Raw genomic sequence first — 9,094 nt, forward strand, 5'->3', positions numbered from 1 at the left:
TCTAGAAGTCTTCCACTGTTTGCTTATATGTGATACAAGCTATGTGCATGGAGTCATACATGCTTTATTCAAGAAAACTTTTCATTCACAAAATCATCACCGTGTATCTTATTTTGACTTCATTGTCAACGGATGTATTATGGTAAACTATTATTTATGGTGATTGTCTATATGTAGAAATCATCAAACTTTGAAAACCTTAGAAATTGATATTCATTTATTGTGTACCTTTTGAAAAGAATGCAATGTTTACAGAACGTATCACATAGAGGTCAAATACCTCGCAATGAAATCAATGAATGACGTGTTCGTCCATATGGATTTGGAGCGATCGTCACAACTACCGGTGTTGCACGCACGGGCTCTTAATCTATGTAAAATATGTATCGATGGTAGCGCTCTACGCTTCTACAGGTCTACTCGATTCATTAGTAAATGGCTTAATCGACCGTGATTTCCATCGATTTGGCGGATACATGGATTAATCAGGTACAATTTTTTACATAGATTAAACCCTAACAATTAATCTTTTGATTCAGACAATTTCAAACAACTTATAGGGTTTAATCGCTGATTCCTCTTTTTATTAATGCGTCGGATATATGAATTTAGTGCATCACTGATATACATATTTATATTTAGGTGATTTATTTGTTTGATTTCATGAGCAGATTGAGTACTCCACACTAGCAAAGATTTATAAAAGAAATTTATAAAAGTTATGTACTTGATATAGGCTACCAGTTACTAGCCTGTAATAGTTGACTGGTGAGCCTGAGAATGTTGTAGAAAAATATAGTGTTTAGAATCATGTGATTGGTAACTACAAATAGAAACTCTTGATGGATTCCAAAACTAACTTTCAGATCATATTTTTTTTTTTTTTTGAAATCATTCAATGAAACATATAAGTTGATAGTATATATGGACTTGATTATCTTGCCTTGTATCTCTGCATAATATTAGGTTGAAGTCCTTTAATGATGATGATGCTCACCAAATTGATGGGTTGCAGAATATTAGGTTGAAGTCTTCCCATTGAGTTATGTGCTATCAAACTCATATATATTGTTGTCTATCATTAAATAATATTAGGTTGAAGTCCTCCAATATATAATGATGCTCAACCCACTACTGTGCAAAATTTGGTGGTTGAAACCTTAGTTGAAAAGGCGTTAGATAAGTTTAAGAAGTATGTTGAGAAAACCGTCATGGAAGGGAGGCAATTGTTAAGGTATGTTTTGTTTTTAAGTTTGATGGCGTGCGTTGGTCAGTTGTTTACAAACGATTATTATGTTATATTTTGGTACTAAATCTATCGTTTTCGTTTAGGCCTTCTTTTGTGTTTCTAAGGCTGTGATTGTAAAAATAGTGTCTGATGATAGATGGTTCACATTTGGATGCACGCAAAGGTTGGTAACAAGGTCGCTGACGAAAATGGTGAAAGGCTGTAGGAATATCCCACATGTTACCAAGTCAAGGATGTGTACCCGAAGTAAGTCTCAATCACCCCTGACTGGTTAATATTTATGCGCAGCCTCAATGCTAATTTTTATATATTTTCCAATATAACTATGGTAATACATGTTAATGGTTATACTTGATTCTAATCATTAACAATTATATTATATTGGGTTTTGTTTGCAGGTTTCAAATTGGGTTTTTTGTGAAGGTAAAGAAGAAACCCTTTTTGTTGACCCTGGATTTACATATGTATCATCTTCTTTATGTTTATAATTAGTTATTTTGAATATTATTATTAAGGTTGCAATGGAGTACCTTTGTTAGTGGCCTTAAAAGAAATAAATTTTGTTCAAAGTCTACTTATGGTAACAAAGTCTATCTCTTGCTCAAATGTATTATTTTCATTGCCATAATTCATTTATGAGCTCAACTTATAGTGACAACATTAGACTTTGAAATTTCGACCATATTGGCTTTAAGTAACCCAAATTGGGGGATAATATATTACAAGTGGGTCAAACGAAAAGATTTGACCAAAAGAGAACAAGTCAAATGGGTCACTTTAATATTAAGTTTAAATAAATAAATAAATAAATAAATAAATAAATATTAAGTTTATGTTGTCATAGCAAGTATAATTTTCTATCATCATATTTAATGTGTTGCTAATTCATAAAAAAAGTTATGTGAACATGTTTACTAACAACTGGGTCAAATCTTTTTATGAATTACCTTTTTACAATGATTTTGACTTCGGTGGGTTATAATAGTTCAGTTGAGACGGACACATATAGAGGTCGTAATGATTTCAATGAACATTATGAAATAGTTCAAGCATGTTTTATCCCTTATAATTACGGTGCTCAATTGAGTGTAGATAGGGTTTTCGGTTGTGATTGCTTCACAAGGCATGTTTACCGGGATAGAGCAAAAGACATCATGATATCGGTCGTCAGTGTGGTATCCACTTCTCTATTTTTAATGTTTTATGTTGTTAGTTGATGTGGTTTTTTTGTGGTTATAAGACTATGAATTTATGCCAATCAAAGCTCAATTTTGGTGGATGGAAAAGTACTGAACACAATCTGTTCTGCTGACATACACTTCAAATCAAATATGTTCTGCTGACCACTACAAAGGCAACAATTGTTTTGAGTTGACCCGTTTGGACCCAAATTATAAATACCCAATTTGACTCGCACCCCTTTTGCCATGTTATGTAGTTTTTCACAGCTGTCCATTTTGCTTTCATTACTAAAGACCCATTTATGTGTAGACTTCGGCTATATTATTCATTTTACCCTTTTTTTTAAATCGTAGAATTATAGTTATTAGATAATTTTAGTTATATGTAGTATTTAAAGAAAGAAAAGTTCTTTGGCTCTGCCCGAGCAGGTACTAATCAAATGCCTATTTTTCTTTTACACATCAACAACAACAACATACCTAATCCTACATGTGTGAGGTATGGGTGAGGTGAAACGTAGACAATCCTACCTCTATCCTAGAATAAAGAGAAATCATTTCTCCACCCTGAGTGAAACACTAACAAGAGTAGAGAAAGTCCTCTCTCTCTCTCTCTCTCTGTTCGACGGATAAAAAGATTGCTTTCAAAAGGACCCCCGACCTATTTTACTTTTTTCTTTGATTAATGTTGTACTAAGGTTCAAAACTGTGATTTTTTGTCTCTCAAGAATTGAACTTGGTTTTAATATCATTAGAGTTGAAAGTATAAATTTTAACTATTGGCGCCATAGATTTGTAATGTTAATGCACAGATTTTTTTAATGCATGCTGAAATGTGAATAGTTTAGGTATGTGATATATGCTATTAGCTACTGTAATATGCTGTTTGTCGCTAGGTGCGTATTTGTGTCAACAAGTGTTCATTTGATGATTGTAAGTTTCTCTCTCTTTTTAGTAAATGTTCTCCAATATTGACTTTGACTTATTTTGACTGGATTTTGACCCGTTGAACGTCGTTGACTTAGTTACTCGGATTTTGAAAATTTGGCTCAACCACTTCGTAAAATTGTATGTGATTAATTACTCTAGGAGTTCTAGGTTTTTAGTCAGTCAAAGGCGATCAAAGTTAGGTCAAAAATTCTATGTTCGAAATTTTTTGTTATATGTTTGATATATTTTTGTGTAATATATATATATGTAAAATTATTTATTACTAAAATTCAACGTTGGTCAACGCCCGACTAGCAACTTTTACAACCTCTGAATCTAACTACATTAATCTAATACTGACATTATTTGCTGGTTCTATTTGCAAGGAAAACTTGCTAGAGATAATGGTCATGTGTTTAATGTTTGTAACCCTCACAAGGAAGTCAAGTCACACAGCTTACTGAAATGATGAGCAAGGTATCATTATTCGTTTCATTTGGCTTAATTGAAGTTAGGTTGGGATTCTATTTTGATTATGTTTTTGGTTTAGTTAAACATAGTATCCTGGCAACTTGACGTAATCTTTGAATTTTAAGTAAGTTGATGTTGTTTATGTTTGTGTATATACATGGTGGTGTTTCTTCCGTTGACTCTTTGTGGGCTCATATCAGTACTGCACAATCTCACTACTCTTCGGCACATTCATTTTCAACACCGCCTATGATAGAAGGTATTTTTTATATTGTGGTGTAACTTTTTTGTTTATAACAGAGATTTGAGCATTTGAAATTACTAACCATCCATTTAGTACTTACTTATTTTTGGTTTATGTATACATTGAGACGTACATTATTAGCTTTGTTAAAGAAGATCATATCCATGCTTATGTATTCAATGTTTATCATAAAAATAGGCCAATCAAGGTATGAATGAAGTTTGGGATTGTAATATTAATTTCACTTTGAGTTGATACCAATTCACAATTAAAGTTGGCATATTTGGTGGATAAACAGGTACTTGGTGTTTAAACGAGAACTGTACTGCTCACTAACACAAAATCTACTATTGTTGTGTGTCATTAATATGCTCTGAATACTATTTTGTAATATGGGTTAGGGTTTATAGTCTTTCTTTTTCTATGCATAACAACAAACTGTGCTGATTTAGTTTTATTTTCATATACATTCTGTTTTCAGTTTGTTTGATTAAGAGTCTCCGTGCAACGCACAGGCTCTTAAAGGCTAGTGTGTATATATATATATATATATATATATATATATATATATATATATATATATATATATATATATATATATACATATATATTGTGGTAAATGGTGTCACCATGTGATTGGTTGACACCATGCGTTAATAGTAACTCATCCGTAAGGGTATTTTGGTCTTTCTCATTTACATATGTTACACCTGGATCTACACTATTAAAAACGTTTTTCCACTTTACCCGACCCGCTTACCCCTACCCTTCCCCCAATTTCTAGCTTTTTTTTTACCTTTCCTCACCCCCTAATTTATGCAGATACTTCTGGCGATTTCCCCTCTCATCCATCTCGCCACCATAAGGTCTTCACCTTTCTCATCATCTCTCCCAACAACACTTACATCACCAACTTCCCAGCGAATTTAGCCGCCTCCGAGTTCAGAAACGGTGACTGCTTCAACTTCAATCTACCTAACATACCTTGTAAGCTTTAATGGAGTTACCCATGTTGTTTTTTTTAAGCACATCAACGGTTATAAACAACCGTCATAAACACCACATCGACGGCTATTGTAACAACCCGAGTTTTTCCGTTAACTCATTTTAACGTCCATCTTTTTTTTTTTAAATAATCTTTCATCATCTATATTCGTACCTTTCGTTAACTAACATTCTTAACATTCCCGTTATTGGATTATAACATCTTCCGTTTACTCTCGCGTGTTTAAAATAATTCGTTCGTTTACTCCCGCACCCGACTCCAAACTTGAGGGACTAATCTTTTCACTTGGCCAAATTTGGTTAACTAGTCACCCACCCCACCACCACCACTCATTCATTCATCACCTCCTCATCTCTCATTACTTCCAATTTTCCACTAAAACCCCAACATCAAAGAATCATCATCTAAATTCAATTTAGGAAGCTCATCACAAAACAAATTGCATATTTGGAATCCTCTACAACTTGATACCAATTTCATCTCGTTTGGGTAAATTTTCTAAAACTCTAGATTTCTTGTTCTTGATGTTTTGACTTAAAAGTGTGTTAATTAGTGTCTATGGCTCATTGTGATGTCGTGTATGTAATTTGTATGCTCGATCTTGTTATTTGACATAACTAGCATGAACTTGAAAAAGTGTTTGTTTAATCCTTGGTTTTGATTGATTAAATATTGTTATATGTTAAAAGTTCATGTATTAAATGTGTTACTAGCATCATTAGCTTCAATTTGATGTGTAGGTTGATTTGGAAAACTTCACTAACATGATTATTGATTTTGTGATTTTTGGTTAGGGTTTGACAGATTTTAAAACGAACTTTTGATGCATTAAATGCTTTTCAATGTTATTGGTAAGTGTTTAGTTGTATTGTATGCGTAATTACCTACGAAACGGCATATTATATGTGTGTAGTAAATTCCCGAATCATCAAATTGCAAATATGAACTTTGAAAGTTAATAATGAACATTAAATGATCATTCGACGAGGATTCGGTTATTGTAAATTATATTTTTGTTTGATGAAATGTGTTTAGTTGTATACCTCGTTAAATTACCTTTCCAACGATATAAGATACGTGTTTTGAATGTTTACGGTTCATAAATTGTGTTTGATTGAAGTTTGGCTCGACACTTAGAAAATTTTCAGCATTCAGCAACCCAGGTGTTTTTGGACGTCGTCCCATACCTTGGATGCCATCCAGGCCTTCTTTACTGGACGCCGTCCAGCCATTTTGGACGCCGTCCAGATGGCCTGTCAGGGGCTGTCCAAATTTGCGTTTTCACGTTTAATTCTAACGATGCTACACACCTCCGATTAACATGAAACTTGGCCAACATGTTTATATATGACTACTAATCGAAGAAAAATTTTCGGATACCCGACCCGAACCCGTTGACTTTGACTTTGACTTTGATCAAGTTTGACTTTTAGTCAAACTTAATCAAATACTTATGCAATCGTTCCAACATGCTTTTATACTTGTATCTTGCATGAAACTTGACAACTTGACTCACATACTATATAATCGAGTCGTAACGAGCGATAGGACTAATTGAACACATTTCGACCGACCTTGTGTCGTAACCGGTAATTGATACGACTTATTTGTTTAGGTCAAGGCTAAGCTGTAGTGACCCAAACTTTTCAATGTTTATATATATATATATATTAAATGAAATTGTTATTTACATTATTAAGTTTTTCCAACATGTTAAGCAATCAAACTTGTTAAGACTTGATTAATTAAAATAGGTTTCATATAGACAATTGACCACCCAAGTTGACCGGTGATTCACGAACGTTAAAACTTGTAAAAACTATATGATGACATATATATGGTTATATGTATAGTTAACATGATATTATGATAAGTAAACATATCATTAAGTATATTAACAATGAACTACATATGTAAAAACAAGACTACTAACTTAATGATTTTGAAACGAGACATATATGTAACGATTATCGTTGTAACGACATTTAATGTATATATATCATATTAAGAGATATTCGTACATCATAATATCGTGATAATATATTAATTTAAAATCTTATTTGATATTATAAACATTGGGTTAACAACATTTAACAAGATCGTTAACCTAAAGGTTTCAAAACAACACTTACATGTAACGACTAACGATGACTTAACGACTCAGTTAAAATGTATGTACATGTAGTGTTTTAATATGTATTCATACACTTTTGAAAGACTTCAAGACACTTATCAAAATACTTCTACTTAACAAATATGCTTACAATTACATCCTCGTTCAGTTTCATCAACAATTCTACTCGTATGCACCCGTATTCGTACTCGTACAATACACAGCTTTTAGATGTATGTACTATTGGTATATAAACTCCAATGATCAGCTCTTAGCATCCCATGTGAGTCACCTAACACATGTGTGAACCATCAATTGGCAACTAGCATGAAATATCTCATAAAATTACAAAAATATGAGTAATCATTCATGACTCATTTACATGAAAACAAAATTACATATCCTTTATATCTAATCCATACACCAACGACCAAAAACACCTACAAACACTTTCATTCTTCAATTTCCTTCATCTAATTGATCTCTCTCAAGTTCTATCTTCAAGTTCTAAGTGTTCTTCATAAATTCTACAAGTTCTAGTTTCATAAAATCAAGAATACTTCCAAGTTTGCTAGCTTACTTCCAATCTTGTAGAGTGATCATCCAACCTCAAGAAATCTTTCTTATTTAAAGTAAGATATCTTTCTAATATAAGGTAATACTCATATTCAAACTTTGATTCAATTTCTATAACTATAACAATCTTATTTCGAGTGAAAATCTTACTTGAACTTGTTTTCGTGTCATGATTCTACTTCAAGAACTTCAAGTCTTCCAAGATCCTTTGAAGCTAGATCCATTTGTCTCTTTTACAGTATGTTTATCCACAAAACTTGAGGTAGTAATGATGTTCATAACATCGTTCGATTCATACATATAAAGCTATCTGATTCGAAGGTTTAAACTTGAAATCACTAGAACATAGTTTAGTTAATTCTAAACTTGTTCGCAAACAAAAGTTAATCCTTCTAACTTGAATTTTAAAATCAACTAAACACATGTTCTATATCTATATTATATGCTAACTTAGTGATTTAAAACCTGGAAACACGAAAAACACCGTAAAACTGGACATACGTCGTCGTAGTAACACCGCGGGCAGTTTTGGGTTTGATAATTAAAAACTATGATAAACTTTGATTTAAAAGTTGTTCTTCTGGGAAAATGATTTTTCTTATGAACATGAAACTATATCCAAAAATCATGGTTAAACTCAAAGTGGAAGTATGTTTTTCAAAATGGTCATCAAGACGTCGTTCTTTCGACTGAAATGACTACCTCTTACAAAAACGACTTGTAACTTATAATTATGACTATAAACCTATACTTTTTTTGTTTAGATTCATAAAATAGAGTTCAATATGAAACCATAGCAATTTGATTCACTCAAAACGGATTTAAAATGAAGAAGTTATGGGTAAAACAAGATTGGATATTTTTTATTTTTGTAGCTACGGGAAATATTAACAATTCTATACAAATCATATCCTAGCAAACTTATATTGTATTATACATGTATTCTAATATATTATGTAATCTTGGGATACCATAGACACGTATGCAAATGTTTTGACATATCATATCTACCCATGTATATATATTATTTGGAACAACCATAGACACTCTATATGCAGTAATGTTGGAGTTAGCTATACAGGGTTGAGGTTGATTCCAAAAATATATATACTTTGAGTTATGATCTAGCCTGGGACGTGTATACACTGGGTCGTGGATTGATTCAAGATAATATATATCGATTTATTTCTGTACATCTAACTGTGGACAACTAGTTGTAGGTTACTAACGAGGACAGCTGACTTAATAAACTTAAAACATCAAAATGTATTAAAAGTGTTGTAAATATATTTTGAACATACTTTGATATATATGTACATATTTG

The 9,094-nt window shown here is 32.2% G+C and overlaps 1 long non-coding RNA gene across 3 annotated transcripts; it reads left to right on the forward strand.

Annotated features, from left to right (window-relative positions):
- The first annotated feature begins 345 nt into the window (after positions 1-345).
- Positions 346-3,025, forward strand: LOC139843935 (uncharacterized). 3 transcript variants are annotated; one of them, XR_011757751.1, is made up of 5 exons: positions 346-489; positions 1,096-1,234; positions 1,333-1,495; positions 1,648-1,829; positions 2,342-3,025. It is a non-coding gene; the product is annotated as an uncharacterized lncRNA (long non-coding RNA). The 3 variants fall into 3 exon arrangements; XR_011757750.1 differs by lacking the exon at positions 346-489 and having other exon boundaries at positions 1,018-1,234; XR_011757752.1 differs by lacking the exon at positions 346-489 and having other exon boundaries at positions 1,018-1,234; positions 1,373-1,495.
- The last annotated feature ends 6,069 nt before the right edge of the window (positions 3,026-9,094 follow it).

The sequence above is a fragment of the Rutidosis leptorrhynchoides genome, chromosome 4, assembly GCF_046630445.1.
Source record: "Rutidosis leptorrhynchoides isolate AG116_Rl617_1_P2 chromosome 4, CSIRO_AGI_Rlap_v1, whole genome shotgun sequence".
NCBI lineage: Eukaryota > Viridiplantae > Streptophyta > Magnoliopsida > Asterales > Asteraceae > Rutidosis > Rutidosis leptorrhynchoides.